Raw genomic sequence first — 23,223 nt, forward strand, 5'->3', positions numbered from 1 at the left:
CAGTCTTACTTATTGAAACATCTCACAGCAGGTTGGATGTTGATTTAACCAAAATACTACATACAACTCACGGAAATTAGACAACTGAAAGGCTTGCGTTTTATTTGGCATTCTTTAATAGTTCCCAGGTCTCATAAAAACCATGAGGGAGGTGGCAGGATGAAGAAATGGAGCTTTTAAATCAGATGAAAGCCGAATGTGGATGAGGCCTCATCCTCGGAAGGGAGTTTCTAGTCTATTGCTGACCCCCATGAGGAAGAGAGAAAAACATTTCATTTACCCTTTTGGAAAGAACATAACACTGGAAAACTCTTAATATTAGATGCTGACAGTCAGCTATTTCCTGTCATATACACTAGTCTATACAGTTTTTTAAAGGAAAATAATTTACTAGTTCAGAAGTAGACACGTTAATCATGGGGAACATCTTGAAAAAAAATGGAAGAAATGAAAACAAGAAAATTAAAAATTTTTCATAATCTTACCACATGGAGACATGTAATAGTTTTTGATAAGGCTCTAGTACTTGATTTTTATTTTGATTCATTTTCTTTCTCTCAAAAACTAAAAATTGAAATCACGCTGAACATATTGTGTTGTAACTTACTTTTTTCATGATAAGAATTATTCTTAAAGAGAATATTATTTGAAGTCTGAGTTATAAGTTTAGATCATATCCCTCAAAGTTTTTTGTTGGCTACCATAAATCATGCTTTCATAAACAAACATCTCTGGAACTAAATCTTTATGCCCAGCCAACATCTTTTCTATTTCTATATATTTCAATGTATTTCTAGAAGTGAAATTACTGGGTCAAGGAGATGCAAAATTGTAGAGCTTTTAAATATAAATCTCCAGAAACACTAAACCCACCAGCAAGGTATAAATGTTTCATCACACAAATTTAGTATATTTTAATTAAAATTAATAATTTATAGATAAAATAATAGCTTGGTTGTATTTGATTATTAAGGAGCTTGAATATTTTCAAGTAAAATATTACCATTTACATTCATGTCCTTTGCCTGTTTATCAATAGTAAGATATACTCTAAAACAATAATTTGTTAGTTATTAATTTAATTTTTGCATAGTAAGAATAGCAATTCTATATTTTCTCTCATATGTTGAAAACATTCATTTTAATTGCAGATTGGTGCTTATTTTTGTATAATACCATTATTAAGCTATACATGATGTTATTAATTAAACTACAATACTATTAACTAGACTACATGTATATTTTCTTGGACTGATCTGTATTTGGAAATGTATTTTGACAATATTTAAAATTTCTTCTTTAGCATTTTTACTTGGTTAGTCAATTTTAATAACTCACTTTTATAGAAAATCATTCATTTTATTCAGACTTCAAAATAATTAATATTGCATTTTGTTGTTGTTCTTTGTGTTGGCTTTTGAGAAGGAGTCTTGCTCTGTCACCCATGCTGGAGTGCAGTGGCGTGATCTCAGCCCACTGCAACCTCTGCCTCCCAGGTGGAAGTGATTCTCCTGCCTCAGCCTTCCGAGTAGCTGGGACTACAGGTGCATGCCACTATGCTCGGCTAGTTTTTGTATTTTTGGTAGAGATGGGGCTTCACCGTGTTGTCCAGGCTGGTCTTGAACTCTTGAGCTCAAGTGATATGCCTGCCTTGGCCTCCCAAAGTGCTGGAATATGGATTTTAACAACTACTCTGCAAAAGCATTTTCAGTCTCCTTTGTGTCTGTGGTGTATGCGCTTTCTTAATTCTGATAGTGAAATTGATTTCCTTGACTTTTGGCTGGGAGTTTGGCCATTTTATTAGTCCCCTTAAGGAATTAGCTTCAGAATTTTAAGAAATCTGCTCTGTGATTTTTTTTTAGATTATGATTTTTTTTGGTCTTACTCATTTATTATTTAATGTTTACTGCTTTCTTCCTGCTCATCTTCTTGAGTTATTCTTCTGTTCTCTCAAGTCCATTTTAGTATCAGGTGTTGGAGTCTCCTTGCCCCATATACCTTTCATTGCTGGGCCCTCTCCTAAGAGCTCACACCTGCATTTTCTTTCCTTTTTATTTATTTATTTTCCTAAAAGTCACCTTTTCAATGAAGCCTTTCTAGCCATTTTATCTAAAATATCAATAAATCCCTTCTCCTTCCCCCAGATTCTCCCCCTGACTTCCTGGTTTTATTTCTCTTGTTAGTACTTAATCACTGACGAATATACAGTATATTTTACATATTTATCTTAATTATTTTTTGTCTCTTCCACCAGCCTATAAGCTCCATGAGAGCAGATATTTTAATCTATCTTCTTGGTCACTGCTTTTTCCCCCAACTTTTAGAAGAATGCCTAGTTCATAGTAGGTGCTCAATAAAAGTTTGTTCACTGAATTAATGAATGAATGAATGAATGAAAAAGACCATGACACTTCAAAGCAGGAAGCTCTGAATAGTAGAGCTCAAAGAGTCAGCTCCATTTATGAGACTCACTTTCTTAAGTTCTTCAATTTTGCTGTACATTTTACCTTTCCCATGTCTTGTCTTAGAGTCTTAAAGTTGTTTTCATGGCTGGCAGGTGATAGTGAGAAATGAGAGAACCTGGGGTCATGAAACCTGAAGCTCTTCCTGCCATAGTCACCCTTCTACAAGGGTCCCAGGATAGACATGTACAGGAGACAAAGCCACAAGGCCATACTCTTTTTTTTTTTTTTTTTTTGAGACACGGTCTTGCTCTGTTGCCTAGGCTGGAGTGCAGTGGCACAACCTCAGCTTACTGCAGCCTTGACCTCCTGGGCACTAGCAATCCTCCCATTTCGGCCTCCCAAATAGCTGAGACTACAGATGCATGCCTGTGGGGAAAAGAGAGATCAGACTGTTACTGTGTCTATATAGAAAGAAGTAGACATAAGAGACTCCATTTTGTTCTGTATTTGAGATGCTGTTAATCTGTGACCCTACCCCCAACCTTGTCCTTGCAAGAGACATGTGCTGTGGTGACTCAAGGTTTAAAGGATTTTGAGCTGTGCAGGGTGTGCTTTGTTAAACAAGTGCCTGAAGGCAGTATGCTTGTGAAAAGTCATCACCATTCTCTTAATCTCAAGTACCCTAGGGACACGTACACTGCCAAAGTTTGCAGGGACCTCTGCCTAGGAAAGCTAGGTATTGTCCAAGGTTTCTCCCCATGTGATAGTCTGAAATATGGCCTCCTGGGAAGGGAAAGACCTGATTGTCCCCCAGCCTGACACCGTGAAGGGTCTGTGCTGAGGAGGACTAGTGTAAGAGGAAAGAAGGCCTCTTGGCAGTTGAGATAGAGAAAAGCATCTGTCTCCTGCCCGTCCCTGGGCAATGGAACACCTTGGGTGTAAAACCCGATTGTATGTTCTGTTTACTGAGACAGGAGAAAACCGCCTTAGGGCGAAAGGTGGGACTTGCTAGCGCAATGCTGCTCTTTATGCACTAAAAAGGTTTATGGAGATGTTTACATATGCATATCAAGGCACAGCAGTTTTCCTTAAACTTATGTCACAGAGATCTTTATTCACATGTCTTATGGCTGACCTTCTCCCTATATGATCCTATTATCCTGCCACTTCCCTTTTTGTAAGATGATAAAGATAATGATCAATAAATACTGAGGGAACTCAGAGACCGGTGCCGGCGTGGGTCCTCTGTATGCTGAGCACCGGTCCCCTGGGTCCACTTTTTCTTTCTCTATACTTTGTCTCTGTGTCTCATTTCTTTTCTCAAGTCTCTCGTTCCACCTAACGAGAAACGCCCACAGGTGTGGAGGGGCAGGCCACCCCTTCACATGCCGCCACGCCCAGCTAATTTCTAAAACATTTTTTGTAGAGACGAGGTCTCCCTATATTGCCCAGGGTGGTCTTGAACTCCTGGGCTCAAGCGATCCTCCTGCCTTTGCATCCCAAATTGTTAGGATTACAGGTGTGAGCCACCATGCCTGGCACAAGTCCATACTCTTGATTCAAATGGTGATTGTGCCCGAGACCCAATGAGGTACTCTGGTGAGTTATGCTGGACCATGGGAAAAACTTTTTTGACCAGGAAAAGGGGGGACAGCTTTTCCTTATCTTTGACCCTACCCTGGAATCTTGGTCTTTTTTGTATTTCCCTCCTCTAATCGTTAGGAAACAGTCCCTTCCTTAAAGGCACACTTGCCAGTGAGAAGAGCCTTTGCCTGAAATGCCTAGGCCTGAATCTAGGTCCAAAGTAAGTATTCCCTTCCTAGGTCCCTTTGACCTCTTCAGCCACATAGAAAAGATGTCTAAGGGACCATGACAAGAAGGCTCTGAACTTTAGCCACTCTTCTCTTTTTTTTTTTTTTTTTTTGAGAGGGAGTCTCGCTCTGCCACCCAGGCTGGAGTGCAGTGGCCGGATCTCAGCTCACTGCAAGCTCCGTCTCCCGGGTTTACGCCATTCTCTTGCCTCAGCCTCCCGAGTAGCTGGGACCACAGGCGCCCGCCACCTCGCCCAGCTAGTTTTTTTTAGTATTTTTTAGTAGAGACGGGGTTTCACCGTGTTAGCCAGGATGGTCTTGATCTTCTGACCTCATGATCCGTCTGTCTCGGCCTCCCAAAGTGCTGGGATTACAGGCGTGAGCCACCGCACCCCGCTGGGAAGCACTGCTTCTGAGAGGAATCCTGTTTCGTTATCAAACAGCTGTCCTTCTTGTAGATAGATAAAATGAGTTTGCCAGAAAGTTCTACATTTCCTTTCTGATGGGAGCCCGTGAATCAAACAAGCCAAATATACTCATTCAGCAAGACTTTTACTTGTATAGTTCTGTTTAAAAGGGAATGCCCAGGATTAGACAAAGTACCCCACATACATCTTGAACAGAGCAGATTGCCAGCTTATATATAATATGAACAGTGTTTCCAGAGTGGAAAAGACAATGTGGCGAAGGAAGACTCTGGAATTCATATCCTCACAAGGGACCATTTGTCCCCAAGGGGATTTTATGTGGTAACTGCTTTGACTGGTTGAAAACCGTTACATAGATCTGCTCAGTGTCTTTTCATGATGGATAAGGGGTCCTGGAGGTAGATTTTTGCTTTCTATGAAGATGTGCTTTCCCAGAAACTGGACTATTAAATAATGAACCGGGTGACCATGTCAGAACAGTGTTTTATTCAAACTGGATCTGTTTGGCCATCTCTTCAGTCTCCTATAGAAAGCTTCATGCATGGGATGAGTTTGGACTAGGTGGTCTCTGAATTGTTTTATGTCTAATTATTTCTCCTTTTTTGTATTTAGAAATAAACCCAGACTGTTAGGAGAAAGCAAAGATCAGAGAAGCATAAACATCAGGGCAGTTCTGTAGCCATTTCTTTCAGCCTCATCGGGCTGGGGTATGACAAGGTGGCTACACCCTTCCCAATACTACTTTCTGGGGCCCTGATGTGCATGGCGGGCACCTGACAAATGGGCGAAACCATAGTCCTTCTGTCCTGCAACACTTGTACAACTCCCACTGAAGACTTTCCTGCTATGTTGGATCCCAGAACCAGTGGTCTGGCACAGTGGCTCACACCTGTAATCCCAGCACTTTGGGAGGCTGAGGTGGGTGGATCACTTGTGGTCAGCAGTTGGAGACCATCCTGGCCAACGTGGTGAAACCCCATCTGTACTAAAAATACACAAATTAGCTTGGCATGGTGGCGGGCGCCTGTAATCCCAGCTACTTGGGAGGCTGAGGCAGGAGAATCGCTTGAAGCAGGCAGTCGGAGGTTGCAGTGAGTCGAGACTGCACCACTGCACTCCAGCCTGAGGACAGAGCAAGACTCCATCTCAAAAAAAAAGAAAAAAGAACCTACAGCCAGAAACTGAATTGTTTACCCAATTATAGTAGTCTTCTGGGGCTGCTGTAATAAAATGCCACAAACTGGGTGGCTTAGAGCAACATAATTTATTCTCTCACAGTTCTGAAGCCCAGAAATCCTACATCAAGGTATTACAGAGGCCAATGCCTTCTTTGAAACTCCGGGTAGAATCCTCCCTGGCCTCTTCCTAGATGTTGGCGGTGGCTGTCAACCCTCGGCATTCCTTGGTGTGCAGCTGCATCACTCCAGTCTATGCTCCTGTCATCACATGGCAGTCTCTTCCTGTGTCTTCACTTTGTATTCTCATAAGAACACCAGTCCTTTTGGATGAAATGCCCACCCTACTCCAATATGGCCTCCTCTAACTCAATTACTGCTGCAATGACCCTGTATTCAAATAAGATCATATTCTGAGGCACTAGGGTTGGGATTTCAACAACACATCTTTTTGGAGGACACAATTTGTGTTTCCCTGTTTTTGCATTGTTGTAAAGGAATAGCAGGCTGGATAATTTATTTAAAAAAAGAAGTTTAATTGGCTCACAGTTCTGCAAGCTGTACAGGAAGCAAGGCACCAGAGTATATTCCTGTGAGGGCCTCAGGAAGCTTACAATCATGGTAGAAAGCAAAGGAGGAGCAGGTGCATCACATGGTCAGAGCAGGAGGGGTGCCACATACCTTTAAATAATCAGATCTTGCATGATCTAATAGAGTGAGAACTCACTCATTATCAAGAGGACAGCATCAAGCCATTCATCAGGTATCTGCCCCTATGTCCCACACACCTTTCACTAAGCCCCACCTCCAACATTAGAGGTCACATTTCAACATGAGATTTAGAGGGGACAAACATCCAAACCGTATCATTCTGCCCATGTTCCCCCAATCTCATGTCCTTCTCACATTGTAAAATATAATAATCTCTTCCTAATGGTCCCCCAGAGTCTTAACTCACTCCAGCACCAACTAAACCAAAAGTCCAAAGTCCAAAGTCTCACTGAGACTCGAGTCATGCTCCTTCCACCCATGAGCCTGTAAAATCCAAAATGAGTTATTTATTTGTAAGATAAATTGATGGTACAGGTATGGGGTCGACATTCCCATTCTAAAAAGGAGAAATTGCCTCCCCCCAAAAGAGGCAGCAGGCCCTAACATTTCTGAAACCCAGCAGGGCAGGCATTAAACCTTAAAGCTCCAAAATAATCTCCTTTGACTCTGTGTGTTGCATGCAGGACACACTGAGCAAGGGGTGGGCTTCCAAGGCCTTGAGCAGCTCTGATCCTGTGGTTTACCAGAGCATTGCCCCTGTGGCTGCTCTTATGGGTTTGAGTTGAGTCCCTGTAGCTTTTCCAGGCTCAGACTCTCATGGTTTTGAGTTGAGTGCCTGTAGCTTTTATCATCGGCAACTTCCAATGGCTCTACCATTCTCAGGTCTGGAAGGCAGTGTCCCCATTTCCACAGCTCCACTCACTAGGCAGTGCCACAGTAAGAACTCTGTGGGGGCCACAACCTCACATTATCCCTTGGCCCTGCCCTAGTAGAATCTCTTGATGGGAGCTCCGCCCCTGCAGCAGGTTTCTTCCTGGGCACCCAGACTTTCGCATACATTTTCTGAAATCTAGGGAGAAGCTGCCAAGCCTCATTTACTCTTGCATTCTGAGGACCTGCAGGTTTAACACCATGTGGAAGCCTCCAAGGAATGGTTTGCACCTTCTGGGGCAGTAGACCCAGCTGTTCCTGAGGCCCTTTGAGCTGCGACTGGCACTAGAGCAGTCAGGATGCAGGAAGCAGTGTCTCAAGGCTTCACAGGACAGCAGGGCCCTGGGCCTGGCCTCCAAACCATTCTTTTCTGCTAAGCCTCTGGGCCTATGATGGAAGGGGCTGCTTCAAAGATTTCTGAAATGCCTCAGAGGCCTATTTCCCATTGTCTTGGATTTTAGCGCTTCGCTCCCTTTTAGTCATGCTAATCTCTCTAGCAAGTGATTGCTCCACAGCCTGCTTGCATTCTTCTCCAGAAAATGTTTTTTCTTTCTTTGCCACATGACCAGGCTGCAAATTTTCCAAACTTTAATGCTCTTCTTCCTTTTTCAACATAAATTCCAACTTGAGGTCATTTCTTTGCTCCCACATTCGATTGTAGGTTGTTTGAAGTCGCCAAGTCATATCTTGAATGCTTTGTTGCGTAGAAATTTCTTCTTCCAGTTACCCTAAGACATCACTCTTAAGTTCAACCTTCTATAGATCCCAAGGACGTGGACACAATGCAGCCAAGCTCTTTGCTAGGGCATAACACGGGTGAGGTGATCTTTACTCCAGTTCCCAATAACTTCCTCATTTTCATTTCAGACCTCATCAGCCTGGACTTCATTGTTCATATTTCTATCAACATTTTGGTCACAGCCATTTAACCAATCTCTAATAAGTTCCAAAGTTTCCCTCATCTTCCTATTTTCTTCTGAGCCCTTGAAACTCTTCCCACATCTCCCCATTACCCAGTTCCAAAGCTTCTTGCACACCTTCAGGTACCTTTCTACCTGAATAAAATTCAATAAAAATTGGCTCACAGTTCTACAGAGTGTACAGGAAGCCTGGTGCCGGCATCTGTTCTTGGTGAGGGCCTCAGGAAACCTACAGTCATGGCAGAAGGCAAAGGGGGCGCAGGTGTGTCACATGATGAGAGTAGGAGTGAGGATGGTGGTATGCCACGTGCTTTTAAACAACCGGATCTCACATGAACTAACAGAGTGAGAGTGAGAACTTACTCATTATTGAAAGGACAGCACCAAGCCATTCAAGAGGGATCCACCCTTATGGCCTAAAAAGCCCCCACTAATCCCATCTCCAACATCGGAGGTCACATTTCAACATGAGATTTAGAAGGGACAAACATCGAAATCATATCACAATTCAACTTATAACACCAAATAAAATGAAAGATAGAAGGAAGAATAAATCCAACAGAAAAAGGAATTAAAACAACACGTACTTCTATCCATTTCTTGGTGCACGGCTGTTTTCAACTCTCTGTACAGGGTTAAGGCAAAATGTAGAGAGAAAAAGACAATGCTGTGTTGGAAAATGAAAGGATCATTTAATTTTATACAATACCTTTTTCTCTAGGGTTTTTAAAGTATATGGTCATTGTTATAAGTGTTGTGTGTATACTTGTGGGTTTGTGTATAAGATACATAGAAAATTGCTTTAACTACTTGTCTAGGGAGGAGAAGAAAATAAATCTTTTAAACGGATTTCCAATAAGTTTAAAAGATTGATCAGGAATCAAGATAGGATATTCAGATGATTAAGATTCTTTACATAATCCAAGATCAAACAGGCTCCTTTAGAGGCTGGTTGAGAGGCAGGACACTGAACTTTGAATTAAAGTTAAAATATAATACACTTCATGGTGAAGGAGAGGAATAGAGTAGATAGCATTATGGCCCCAATTTTTTTGCTACTCCTGCTTTGCACATGTTTTGCCCTGTGGCTTTGCAGTTGCCCCAACACTGGAAAATGTGACTTGATTTGGCCAAAAGAAGGACCCATAGCCATACTGTGCCACTTCTGAGTGTATGCATCAAGAGACTTCACATATGTTTTCTTCAATATTTGTGTTTATGTCATTAACGTAAGAATATGCTTGGGCTTAATGGTTCAAGGAAAACATTTAGAGTTACGTGAAATGGTGTGAAGACCCACTGAATTCATCTGATTCCCACCAACTCACAGATCTTTGAGAATAAATTGCTATTGCTTCAAGTCACTGAATTTTGGGGTAATTTGTTATACAGCATTACTTTGGCCATAGTTAGCTGATACAAGGAACATGATTCAGAAGGTAAGGAGAAAAAAATGCAGTTACTTTTGATTTACCTGTGGCTGCTATTCTAAGGTGCTCTTTTAAGGCATGATCACTTTATGCACCTTTTACGTTGTTAGTTACCTTACTTTTTAAAATTCAAAGTCCCCTGGGAATTTGTTGGAACTGTAAATTCTCAGACTCACTCCCAGGTTTACTGAATCAGACACTCTGGGACTGGGGACCCAGCATCTGTATTTTAACTAGCCTTCCAGGTGATTTTAACGCCCAGTAAAGTTTGAGATCTAGTGCTCTCCATGCAATAGAATCATCTAGAATAGAATCATCATCACAAGACATAGAAGAAGCCTAAGTTCCACACCTCCCTTCCCCTAGATCCTATTTAATTGCTTCAAAACTTCTCCAGGTGATTCTAATACGCAGCCAAATTTGAAGACCCCTTTTCTAGAGGGACTTAATCTAGAAAGTAATTTGCTTCAATTTGACACTGGGTGTGAGAACAGCTTGGAAATAATAAGATACAACCATTGACGCAAACCAAATCAATATGAAATTTTGCTCACCCATTCTAATACTTTTATCTTTGTACCCATCCATCAAGACCTTGTTCATGCCTTTAACACAAGAAATTTGCCTTCTCATGTGCTGTTCCTGTGGTCTAGAATAAATTTTCCCTCTTTATTTACCTGGTTAACACTTATTTATCCTTCAAAACCCCTCCTGCCCCTCCCGAGTTGAATTATCACTGCCTCCTTTGTTCTAATAAATTCTTACCTCTCTTAGCATTTCTTATGTTTGCAATTGCAATTATTTCCTCTTTTACTAGATCATGAGCATCTTGATGTCAGTGTCTGTTTATTATTCTTTCTTTCTTTTTTTTTTTTTTTTTTTTTTGAGACGGAGTCTGGCTCTGTCGCCCAGGCTGGAGTGCAGTGGCCGGATCTCAGCTCACTGCAAGCTCCGCCTCCCGGGTTTACGCCATTCTCCTGCCTCAGCCTCCTGAGTAGCTGGGACTACAGGCGCCCGCCACCTCACCCGGCTAGTTTTTTGTATTTTTTTTTTTTAGTAGAGACGGGGTTTCACCGTGTTAGCCAGGATGGTCTCGATCTCCTGACCTCGTGATCCACCCATCTCGGCCTCCCAAAGTGCTGGGATTACAGGCTTGAGCCACCACGCCCGGCCCTCTTTTTTTTTTTTTTTAATAATCCCCAGAAACACAGAGAAAACTCTTTGTGTGCATATTGAATGAAATGAGTTAATTCTATGGCTATTCTTTGTAGCCCACCTCTTCAGCACTTCTGAGATTTTTATTGTCAGTTCTTCCTCTGAATACACTACATATACCAAATATGATCCATTAAAAGTAGATTCTGTTCTAGGTTTTCTTCTCAGTACTCCCCTTCTTTTTTTTTTTTTTTTTTTTTTTTGGTAGAGATTAGGTCTCATCATGTTGCCCAGGCTAGTCTTGAACTCGTGGGCTCAAGCAATCCTCCCAGCTCAGCCTCCCAAAGTGCTGGGTTACCATCATAAGCCACTGTGCCCAGCCAGCACTCCTTTATTTCCAATATATTATCTCCCTGAATGATTTCATTACCTTGCGCTGGGGTGTGGATTGACTTATAAATCTACATTTCTTGACCCAACCCTTCCCTTGAGCTCCAGAGCTACATTTCTAATGGCCTCCAAGGGTAAATAGATGGTTTGCTCAGACTCTAAAGCCAACACATATGAAATAAAACCTTCACCTTCCCTGAAGCCCTAGCTTTTCCCTTTTGACTTCCCAAGTGCTAATTAGAACCAATACCAATCTGTCAGTAATTCTAGACAGCCAGGCACAGCAGCAAGGCCATCGCCAACTTTCTGGGGTCCATGCTAGAGTGGCATTTCACCCATTGCTTTCCCCAAATTCATTGCCACTGCTTCATTCATGTTGTTACTGTCTTCACCCATCCTTGTAATAGGATACCGACAGATCTCCCTTGATTCCTGTCTCTTACCTTTGCATTCAAGCTCCATATTACCGGAATTATCTTCTTGAGAGAAAAATCAGATAAAAAATTATCTCCTTATAACCTCCCACACTTGCATTTAGGTTCTTCTCCTTTGGGGATAGTAATGGATATTTGCTGTGAGCTTGGAAAATGAAGTGACACTTGAACTTGGTCACGCCGACTTGCTTTGCTTCACGGGTCCCCCTTGTCTTCCCTAGGGCTGCCCTGTTTCTTCATACTCCTCAGGCGCTGGGCCCCTGAGTTTTTCAGGAGGTGCCAAAGCATCGCCAGCAACACCTAAGAAAGGTCATCTTTTTGACCTCATCATTACTGTGTACTCTCATTAAGGGCAAAGATCAAATCTTTTGCTTAGCCTCACTTGTCAGCTAAACTTAACACAAAACCGGGCAACAGAAGCCTCTGAGGAAATCCTTCTGAATGAGTGTGTGTGAGAAAGATAAATAAATAACAGAGGTCCCTTGGTCAAAGCAGCAGAGCTACGCAGCTCTCTGAGGCTGCGAAAGGCACTGGGAGCTTTGCTGCAGAAGTGCCTAGTCTGGAATGGATGGATGCATTTTGCATCTGGGCTTCTCACCAGAAGAGCCTCTCCTCACTGTAAGGAATGTGAAATTGAAGGCTCACATTCCTATGTGAAGCCAGAGGGCTTTTCAGTACAATGCAACATCATGTTCTACTTACTGAATGGTGGGGCTTTCCCTTCCCTTCTGAACTATTCAGGTTCAGAGCCAGAATGGACTGTGCCAACGGGAGATGCCTTGATGTTCCTTGCTGTTCATGCTCTATATTTCTGTTCAGTGGAGCATCCGATTACCGATGTGGACCAGGCTCTGTTTGGCTCCCTCCTCACACTTTATTGCTCATGATTTTCATATGTTTTGGGTCCATTTTCAAGTCTCCTTCCACCCGCCCCGTCTCTGCTCAGCAGGGCTATAAAAATGGATCCTTTCATCTCTTCGCCAGCAACAATCCTCCCCGCTCCCTTGATCATTTGGCTAACTCATCTCTGAACTTCGTCCAAACTGTCTGTCTACTCAGGATTCCTTGTCTCCTCAACCAAGAGCAGTCTCCCAGGTGTGGCAGATGATTAGCACAGAGGAAGGAGTTATGTACACTGTGATTAGCACAGTAATAACAGTGATGTTAATAATAATAGGAACCTGGTGCTGACAGTGCACCTGGACTACAGCAAACAAGAGGAAGACGTTGTTTTAGCCCAGGGAGATGATCTTTCCTTCTTTTTATTGTAACATTTGTAATTTTTTTCTCATTATGCCAGTAGCATTCATTCTTTGTGAACATTTGAAAAATTCAGAAACACATACATATATCAATATCAATTACCCATAATCCTGCCATGAAGAGATAATAACCACTCTTCTGTAGCTACTCTGGTGTTTTGTGTTTAGATATGTTTGATACACACACTTGCAGACTCGTGCATGTGAATGCAATGGTTGCAGATGGATTTCATGCTTTATATTTAATTTTGTATCCTCTTTCCCTAATACCATATCAAGAAGATTTTTCTTTATCATTATTCTTCTATAGCATATTTTAAATGGTTATATAGAAATGTATAGTGAGTGATGTGTTTGGCCATTTCTTTATGGGTGGACTTGTGGGTTGTTCCTGGGCTCTGTCATTATGAAAATACTGTGGGGAAGAAGCACGGGACACAGCAAGTGAAAGTGGCCCACAGAAATAGCCTGCCGTCGGGACAAGAGCTGGCAGCTAGCTTGATTCCCACACACTCAGTTCTCCTTTGCCAGGAAAATGGGGGGTGTATGAGCATTGAGCCAGTCAGGTGGGAAAGGAAACAGCTTTTTAAGTGAGCTGAGAAAGGGGTATGGGGCAATCTTCCTTGTGTCTAGATCTTAACCCTTTAGCCAAATAAACAAAGATGACCTAGAGCGGGTGAGGGAAGGGTGACAGCCAGAAGAATTAGCAGTCTTGCCCACCCAGGCTCATGGGGCAGTGGAGGGACTCAGTCACATCTCAGCGCTTAAGTGGGAGTTATTGTCCCAGCAAAGACAATCATGACCTTCCCTAAGAGATAAACCAATATAATGATAACATTGCCTTCGTGGATGCAAAATATTCTCTGGAGGGAGAGACTATAGCAGGTCAAAACAACTTCAATGTAAAACATCGACTGCTTCTGTTTTACTTTCTTTTCATAGCTGTATTAGAAAGATCCAATCCTTTCCGGGGAGTTGGAATGGGGATTACAGGTAAAGGGGTCTGGGGGAGTTTGTTAGGGAATATGCAAATGTTCTAAATCTGATCTATGGTGATGACGTACTTCTTAGTAAGGTTACTAAAAATTATTGAATTGAATATTATGATATGTAAAATATACTTCCAATAAAGCTATTAAAAATAGAGCTAAAAACATCTAGCTAAAAAAAAAAAGTCTAGTGTGCAACAAAGAAAACAGACCCTTTTCTGAGCATTGAATAGATACAGGTTGAGAAACCTGGAAGGACTTGTGAAAAGAAAGATGGAGGCCTGCACAGCAGATCCCACTCTTGTGGCATCAGGCATAGAAGGCTGCACCTCCGCCAACTGAATATAGCTGGAATTGTCCTAAGACAAACTTTTGTCCTGGCTTTGTTTTTCCTTGCAAATGGCTTGTCATTTTCCATCTTTGTCCAGTAGTAATTTTATCTTTAGGGACAAAGATTGGCCATCTAAAATTAAAATAGACTTTGATTTTTGCTGGCTATGTGAGTTTGGGTGCATCATTTAACCTTCTTGGGACTTGGATACCATGTCTGAGAATGAGAGATGATGACTGGCTCTCAAAGGCCTGTTGAGTTTTAATATTCCTCTAACTTCATGATTCCTGCTTTGTAAATGACTATTAACACATTTTATAGCCAATTTTCTAGTCTCTAGTATGCTCAAGAACAACTGTAAGTCATGAGTATATTGTAAGATTAAATGGAATAATAGACCTGAAAGAGATTTGCTGACAAAAAACAACACCTATATCTCTGGGGATGCAAAATGGTTAGCACAAGGCATTATCCTGACTTCCTCCCAAGTCAACCTTTAATGTTCTTCCAGAAACATACCTCCTAATCTTGGAGAAATGGTTATCATTGGCTGGACTTGGTGGGGCTGAGTTTTGCTATTTTTTTTTTTTTTTTTTTGAGACGAAGTTTTGTTCTTGTTACCCAGGCTGGAGTGCAATGGCACAATCTCAGCTCACTGCAACCTCCACCTCCCAGGTTCAAGTGATTCTCCTACCTCAGCCTCCTGAGTAGCTGGGATTACAGGCAGGTGCCACCACGCCTGGCTAATTTTGTATTTTTAGTAGTGACGGGGTTTCTCCATGTTGGTCAGGCTGGCCTCGAACTCCCGGCCTCAGGTGATCCGCCCGCCTCAGCCTCCCAAAGTGCTGGGATTACAGGCACTGGCCGCATCCGGCCAAGTTTTGCTAATTTTTTGACCTGATCTTTAAAACAAAAGTTCTCTCCACATATATGAACATTAATAATATCTTCATTGCAAAATGGAAGAAAACAACAAGAAGAGCAAATTGAAGGATCTTAACTGAGTAACTAAAAGGGGTAAAGAATTCTAGAAAGCAAATGGTTGGTACAAACAAGTGCTGTTACAATGCTCAGGTTTTGCTTCTCTGTGAGTCTGCAGAACAAGTCTGTTCTCTTGCTATACCCCACACGTTTCATACGTCATTTTTCACAAGGCCCTTCCGGAATGGAGACCGCCAAGCAGGCACATGGTTCTTGGAGTTGCTGCTTCATGTTGACAGTGCAGTCATTTCATCGTCTGTGAAAATGTGGCGGGCGAGGGGGTGGGTGTGGTGGCTCACACCTGTAATCCCAACACATTAGGAGACTGAGGTGGGCAGATCACTTGAGGTCAGGAGTTCGAGACCAGCCTGGCCAACATGGCGAAACTCCGTCTCTACTAAAAAAATACAAAAATTAGCCGGGCCTGGTGGCACATGCCTATAATATGGCTGCTGGGGAGGCTGAGGTAGGAGAATCTCTTGAATCCACGAGGCAGAGGTTACAGTGAGCCTAGATGGTGCCACTGCACTCCAGCCTGGGCAACAAAGCAAGACTCCATCTCAAAAAAATAAAACAAACAAACAACAAAAAAATGTGGCAGGGAGCACTGGTGGGCTTTGGTAAAGGCTGAGCCTAGGACTCACAGTTCAAAATGAAATGCAATGGGGCCTCAATCAGAGATATGTAGATATATGTAAATATATTAGATTTTTGATGTTACTCTGAAATGTCAATTTGGCCCTCAAACTTATGCTCTTATTAAGTGGCCAGTTGCCAAGTTGATACTTTGCTTTTTGCTGCCCAGACAGAGTCTAAGAACTAAAAAATCCTTTTTTTTTTTTTTTTAACTTGTTGAGTGCTGGCTTGTATTTGCACAATAAAGCTCGATATCTTGCTGTAACAGCCTTACTGGCTGCATTCCTATAGTGCTTCCTTGGTAGAGAGTGATTGTGGCTAGCAAGCCCTGAGAACACACGTGAAAGGTTAAGCTCACAATACAGGTTTTAGTTCCAGGTGGGGTGGGTTACTTTGGAGGACAGTTGAGTCTGAAAGGTGAAAATGACATAAATACATCTTCTCTCTCAACTACGTTCCCATTCTCCCTGGGGGTTTGAATGAAGAGGATGGTTTCCAGATTGAAAAGGATCACCTGCCGAAATTAGCTGCTTCAACAGGTTGGGTTCATTCCGTTGCTCATTCCTTCATTCACACTCTCTTCGAAACACCCATTCATTCATTTCCCTCCATGTTTTCCCTCATTTTCCCTCCATGTTTTCCGGCACTCAGCTTTACAAACACTTGCTGATCCCCCTGTACATGTCCAGAGCTCTAGGTGGTTCTGGTGACAGAAAGATGAACAGGAAGTGGTGTTTTCTTTCAAGACACTCACTAAGGAAAGACAAATAAAAACACGTAATTGCAATCTTGTGGGAAAAGGAATACCGCAGGGGCTTGTAATGAGTACGAGCATGGAATAATTCATCCTGCTTAGAGAACATTATAGGTGTTACTATCAGGCAAAAAAAAAAAATTCTTTTGACCATCAAATAAAGTGATGATTGTGGTATGATCACACAGCTTATCTTTCTCATGGATACAAGCATTTGACTATAGAAGGAAAATGCACTTCTGAAAAGTTATAATAACACACACACAAACACACACACACACACACACACACACACACACACAGTTTATTAAGGGGGTTGATCTTCCAGGATTTCTCCCAAACTGTTCTCCCTCTCTTACTCAAAAGTGTGGAAGTTTGCTCAGATGACTTGGTTACCTGGTGTGAAAGGCTGCACGAACAAAGTGCAATGGCACTTTCATGGATAGTGTCTGTGTTCTTAAGAGACTGGGACCAAGAGAGGATCCTGCAAGCAGCATCGGATTTCCTTCCATACTCAAGGAAGGGTATGGCTTACTCCTGACTGGCTTGCTGCTCTGAAGGCAAGGATCTCACTATCCTGGTAGGAAACAAAAGATACAGGTTATATCTCTTTGTGACTTTCATGTTTGTCAATTATTTAGGAGGACTCCTCCAAAAATCTCAGCACAAAGATCCAGATATGAAATTTTTTCTTTTCTTTGACAGACCATTGGTGTTTTTTAAACAAATAACAGTGGGTTTATCTCTTGGTTTAATTCCATTTGTCCTGTTTATTCAATGAATAAACACTTTTTGAATACCTGATGTGTGCTAGTACTGTCCTAAGCCCCTGAAGGACACACAACCCCATCTGAGATGTTGCAGAAAGAGGAATGGTTCTTCTATGCCTTAATCTAGGATTTTGTTTTCTCTTTTCCATCCCCTTGACCCTCTATGCTTTTGCACTCACATCATTCTCACCAGCACTCTGCATACTTGGGGCCCACCAAGCACTTCTTCATTGATTATGTCTATGCTCTAATTGGATCAATCACTAATAGCTCTGCCTTCAGTAGGTTCCCTGCAGAGCCTGTAAATAAAGCAGGCACTTAGGTTGCTCTGAAAGCAGCTTAGGAAACTGAAATCAGGCACCCAACTGAGTAGCTGCAGCAAGTCCTAGAAAATTACAAAGTGTTTATATAGTCATGTGCCCCATAACGTCGTTTTGGTCACTGACAGACTGCATGTACAACGGTGGTCCTCTAAGATTGTAACGGAGCTGGAAAATGTCCTATTGCCTAATGGCTTCAGAACACAATGCATTACTCATGTCTTTGTGGTGATGCTGGTGTCAACAAATCTACTGTGCTGCCAGTCATACGTAAAAGTATAGTTCATGCTGCCGGGCATGGTGGCTCACGCCTGTAATCCCAGCACTTTGGGAGGCTGAGACGGGCAGATCACCTGAGGTCGGGAGTTCAAGACCAGCCTGACCAACACAACGAAACTCTGTGTCTACTAAAAATACAAAATTAGCCAAAAGCGGTGGCGTGCGCCTGTAATCCCAGCTACTGGGGAGGCTGAAGCAGGAGAATTGCTTGAATCCAGGAGGTGGAGGTTGCAGTAAGCCAAGATCAAGATCATGCCATCGCACTCGGCCTGGGCAACAAGAGTGAAACTATATCTCAAAAAAAAAAAAAAAAAAAAAAAAAAAAAGGTATAGAACATGCAAAAAGTCAACTGTAACACACATACTTTATTAAGGTAGTTGATCTTCCAGGGTCTGTCTCAAGGCGTTCTCCCTCTCTTACTTGGAAGTTTGGAAGGACCTCAGGCAGGCCCTTCAGGAGGTATCCAGAAGCAGGCATTTTTATCATAGGAGATAACAGCTCCATGCACATTACTGCCCCTGAAGACCTTCCAGTGGGACAGGATGTGAAGGTGGAAGACAGTGATATTGATGATTCTGTCCCCGTGTAGGTCTGGGCTAATGTATGTGTCTGCATTTTAGCTTTCAAAAAGTTTGAAAAGTAAAAAAAACAATAATAATAGAAGAAAGCTTATAGAATAAGGATGTAAAGAAAGAAAATATTTTTGCACACCCATACAATGTGCCATACTAGGCTAGACCACATAACCCAGGCTGTACCATCTGGGTTTGTGTAAGCAGTTTTCTGAACAAATTCCTGTTGTTAAGTGATGCATAACTGTACTTTCAACCCTGAGATTTTTCTGTCCCCAAACAACGTGGAATGTAGTCTAGGGCTAGAAAGGATTGGAGAAACGGTAGATTTTTCCTTCTTTTCTGATGCTTAGAATATGCTTGAGAGTAACCCGGAGAGTGTAATATTTAATTCATTTCCTTCTTATTTTCCTGAATCACTGAATGCTAGAACTGGTTGCTACCTTAGGATTCTTCTAAGAGTAGGCCTCTGTTGAGAGTGGATAAGAGGGGAGATGAAAGAGATCCCAGGAGGATGTCAGATGCAGGGTGTGAAGGATTCTTGACCTTCCTCAGTAGATTCCCATTCCAGCTCTGTGAGGAGGCGTAGTTTGGAGTCACTGTCCTCCTCTGTCCCAGAAAGGCTGCTGAGCTCACTGGGGGCCACAAGGAAATATTTTCCTGGGCTGAATTAGGATCTTTGGTGTGTTTAAGCCCTAAAATTATGAAGGAGCCATTCCTCCCCTATTCCTCCATACCCCCACCCATTCAAAATGCACACTGCTGTAAACTGTAAAATAATTGGAAGAAATTCCAACAATGGTATAATTTTTTCCATATTTTGAGCATATTTCGAAATACCAAATTGCTTCAATTGGCGTGTGTGCATGCATGTGTGTGTTCCCATTCTCTTTGCTGTGCCCTAAGCACATGTTTGGGCTGCTTAATGGATTTGCTGGAACTGAGTTGTTGGCCCTGCCCCAGAGAGGCCACGCTATCCCTAAACTAAGTAACCAAGGCCCAGGATCCTGGACTGCACTCCAAGGACCAAAAGCTGTCTCCTTATGGGTGAAAAAGTTGTGATACCTTTCTTCATCCATCATAAGGGTCAAGGTCAACACTCCTATAACAAAAGACAGGTGAACAGGAGAAACGCATAACCAATTTATTTAATCAAAGTTTTTTGTGACATGGGAGCCTTCGGAAATGAAGACCCAGGGAAAATTGTCTGTTTTTTTTTTTGAGACGGAGTCTCACCCTGTTGCCCAGGCTGGAGTGCAGTGGCGTGATCTCGGCTCACTACAACCTCCGCCTCCTAGGTTCAAGCGATTCTTCTGCCTCAGCCTCCCGAGCAGCTGGTATTACAGACATGCACCACCACGCTTGGCTAATTTTTGTGTTTTTGTATTTTTTTTTTTTTGAGATGGAGTCTCGCTCTGTCGCCCAGGCTGGAGTGCAGTGGCACGATCCTGGCTCACTGTAACCTCCACCTCCCGGGTTCAAGCAATTCTCCTGCCTCAGCCTCCTGAGTAGCTGGGACTACAGGCGCCCGCCACCACGCCCGGCTAATTTTTTTATTTTTAGTAGAGACGGGGTTTCACCGTGTTAACCAGGATGGTCTCAATCTCCTGACCTCGCGATCCGCCCGCCTCGGCCTCCCGAAGTGCTGGGATTACAGGCGTGAGCCACCGCGCCCAGTCAACTGTCTATTTTTATGCTTAGATTTGATGAAAAATAGACTTCCTTGTGGAAATGCAGTTGGACAAAGGGTGTGATCTAATGGTAATAGACTAAGCGGGAGCCCAGCGTGGTCTGTCTGCTCAGATTCTTCCTGGCCTCTCTGTGTAGTGTTCCTTCCTCCTGGGTATGGGACAGGACCCTTTGGAAAGAGGGTCTTCAAGGGGGAAGGAAGAAGCGAGAGGGGGTGGCGTGTATAGGTTTTATGGCTTACTTTCGGAGAGACGAGTTCTAGTTACCATAACCTGCCTTGAGGAAGAATTCTGGTTTCTTCCACTTTGGGGAAGAAAGGGGTGGCAGACAGGAGGGCAGGAGAAGGTCAGAGAGGGACTTTGCATATCAGGCTGCTTCTGGAGACTTTCCAATCCCCCTTAGTTCTAAGTACTCAGTGTACTCAGCATGCTCAAGCGCCATACTTTGGGGTATGGTTTTCTGAGCCCCAGTAGTCCTCTCACTGATCAGAGGTAACAGGAGTCTGAGGAGCTGACTCACTGGAACTTAAAAGCACACAAGACCAAGACCAGAATGCAAATCTAGGATTTTACAATGACAGACGATTGTCACAACGACCGGCAAACGCAGAGTATGTGTGATCAGCACATTCTCTCCCAATAGGCGAAACCAAATACCCTCAGATCAAGTTATAATCAGAAGGCTCCCAAGTGGAGCCAAAACCGGGAAGTCGATGAATCAGTTGGTTCCAGGCATCAATCTGATTTCTGTGTGCTGGCATGGGAAATGCCAAGATATGTCTCCAGCTCCCTCCTTTTGCTATGTTTTCAAAACCAACCAGCTCTACTGCTGATTGGAACTTGTTTAGATATGTAAATATATTCAAATAAATTATAAATAGCTGGAAGCTATTTTTCTCTGCCCCCGTAGATTTTACATTTGTGATTCAATCCATCCTGCGGTACTCTTAAAATGTTATTCTCGCAAGCAACTTCTTCTCCTTATTTCCTGATTCATTTTTTTTTTGTAGGAGGTGGAAGGTGATAAAGAAGAGGAAATGATAAGTTATTGTAGTTCCAGGAAAGGTTGTATTTCCCCTCATTTCTAGGTAAGAAAACAGACATGATTATAGTCATATGATTTGTGACAAAGGCTGGGAATAGAATCAAAATATTTTATTCATTCCATGAACATGTGTTAACTGAGCACCTACTGTGTGATAGATATTGTGCTTGGTTTGGGGAACAGGAAGGTAAGTTTCCTGCCTTCATGGGGCTTGCATTCTAGTTTGAGAGACAGATAACATAGAAATAAAATAACAAATTATAATGTCAGATAGAGATGAAATTAAATTAAAATGATGTGATGGTAGCAGACTGTCAAGGTGTGTTACTTTAAAGACAGTGACAATTGAGTTGAAACTTGAGTAATAAGATGGAACTAGTTATTCAAATAGCCAGCCCAGAAAGGGCGTTCCAGGAAAAGTGGAACCAGCTGCTGCAAAGACTTTGCATGTTCAAATAACAGAAAGAAATCAGGAGGAAGAGTTTAGATTTTAAGAGCAATGGGAAATCCCTTGAGGGTTCTAAGCAGATGGGTGATACCCTCTGGTTTGTGATTTAAAGCAATCATTCTCACTGCTATGTGGAGAATGGATTGCAGGGAATTAAAAGCGGGGCTTGGTTCCAACCTTGATTTCCAACTTTGTGCCCTTTTCTCAATATACTCTGCCTTCTTCAGGCTGTTCAACAGATCAATTCAGTTAAAAAGAAAAACAGAGTCTTAAGTTGTTACTTGTTGGTGTTACAGCATCTCAACTCCTTGTTGATTGACTAAATGTATTCTTTTTTGGTGAGCTGTTGTAATACTGTAAATAGAGCCTTAGACTGGCATGCATTAGAACTTGCTCTAAATTGCTTATATTTATTGGAAAAAGTGGACTGAGTTAAGATGGCTTAGCTAAGCCTATTTGAGAGTGAGTTTTCAATTTTGGGAGTCAAGGACCACCGGATTCCTATTCAACCCCTAATAAATACATATTATATATAATACATATATAATATACATATAATAGTATGTATATAAAATATATAAAGTTACGACTATATTTTATATAACATATATACATAGAGAGAGAGAGAGAGAAACGTTTTCTGTTATTTCAGTTCATTTGTTTTCAAAAATTGTGACAAGCAATTTTCTTCTCCTATATCTACCCTAGGAGTTCTGGGCCAAAATATTTTGGACCAAATTTGAGACAGATTTGGTGTCCTGAGCAGCCACCAACCGAGAGATTTCTGACTGTTTTAGGAATCATCAGAAGAAGAAATCAAAGACTGTACTTGATTGTCTCACTAGAATTCCACAGGAGTCCACAGACCTTAGATGGAGACTGTGAATATTCATCGACATCAACTATTACTGCTCAGAAGAGTCTATTTCTTCATACCCCTCTAATATAACCCAAAACCTGTAAGTAGAATGTTTATGATTTATTCTCCCTTTAAAAACATCAAAGAGTCAGAGTAATTTTCATTAATATTTTCTTTCCTACAAGCTTTATTGCTAATGATTTTGGCTCTTCAATTTTCCATCCAGTTGAGCCAAGATTGATCAATAAGTTCTCCTAGGTTTAGACACTGAAGTTTGTTTACTGTAATGGTCTTGTTTATTAAGCATGTCTCACCACTTTTTCTGTTAGGTCCCTGGAAGACCAATTTCTTGTACAAAGTAAAGCGACATTTGAACTAGGTCATAGCTCATGGGAACACCATTTGAACACATTCTTTTGAGGTTTTACAGGAAGATCTGGGGGATGAGAGCTACAATAATCTAATCTGGCCACTGGGGAAGAATAAATTACTGCTCTCTATAGCGTACATGACCTTCACCCCAGTTATATTTTTGAAATAATTACATGAGAGTGTGTCAGTGGTGTCTATGGGAGAGTTAAACAGAATTTACAATTGAGTGGTCTGTTCACCCTTGGATGTAGCTCAATGTCTTGAGATAAATTTGCAATTCAAATGA

This window comes from Rhinopithecus roxellana, chromosome 19 (assembly GCF_007565055.1).
Source record: "Rhinopithecus roxellana isolate Shanxi Qingling chromosome 19, ASM756505v1, whole genome shotgun sequence".
Taxonomy (NCBI): Eukaryota; Metazoa; Chordata; class Mammalia; order Primates; family Cercopithecidae; genus Rhinopithecus; species Rhinopithecus roxellana.